Source organism: Gavialis gangeticus, unplaced genomic scaffold (assembly GCF_001723915.1).
Source record: "Gavialis gangeticus isolate Ggan-Ray unplaced genomic scaffold, GavGan_comp1, whole genome shotgun sequence".
NCBI classification, from domain to species: domain Eukaryota; kingdom Metazoa; phylum Chordata; order Crocodylia; family Gavialidae; genus Gavialis; species Gavialis gangeticus.
Window position 1 is genome coordinate 102,018,492 of NW_017729032.1, and position 985 is coordinate 102,019,476.

Below are 985 nucleotides of genomic sequence, written 5' to 3' on the forward strand. Positions count from 1 at the left end.
CTCTGCAGCCTTGGCCTTCACTATTTCTGCTATCCCTAAACATTTGGATAGTCCTTCCTAGGGACACATCTCTCACATTTAATAGCTTTTCTGTAATGCCACAAAGAATCTTCTCTAATCAGAGATTCTGTCAAAATCCTAAAAGCACAGTTCTTATTCACTATCTTTACTTCAGCAACATATTGATCTACACTTTGTTCTGTTTTTTTGTGTGCACATAAAAATATCTGCAGCTGAGGCTGCTGCCCAGCTGGGCGGTGCATGGAGCTTGGGGCCCAGGGCTGCAATGTGTGACTGCACAGCCCTGGTAGGGAGCAGGATGGGGCTGTAGGCAGCTTGTCGGGGTGGGGGGGGTAGGTCTGGCTCCCTCCCTGCATGCACTCCCGGGGGGAAGGGGGGATCTGTGCCTCCCCAGACCTGTGTGTGGGGCAGAGGTGGGAACAGGCTGCCTGCTGCAAGCTCTGGCTTCCTGCCCTATTGCCCTCCCCCAGGGTCTCTACAGCCCAGCAGGTGTGACCCGGCACAGCAGGACTATGCAGGGAAGCTCATTGTCACTGTAAGCTCCACAATGCCCTGGCAATGCATCCCCTGCATATGCGGCAGCAATGGGGGCAGTGGCGCAGGGTAGTGTCCCCTGCTGCAGCTGCACAGGCAGGGGATGCCTCATCAGGGCAGCATGGAGTTGGCAGCAGCAGTGAGTTTCCTCACATGGGCCCAATGTGCCCTGTAGTGCTGGGTCACACCTGCTGGGCTGTGGAGGCCTTGGGAGAGGGCAGAAGGGCATGGAGCCTGGGCCTGCAGCAGGCAGCCCATGTCCACCCTCACCCTGGACATAGAGCTGGGGGGCACAGGTCCCTCCTTCTCCCTGGGTGTGCATGCAGCAGCGGGGCGTGCATGCAGCAGCATGTCCCCACCACCTGCCCGATCCAGTAGCAGGCAAGCATCAGGCAGTGGGGGGGGGGGGAGCCAGGCTCCACTTTCCTGC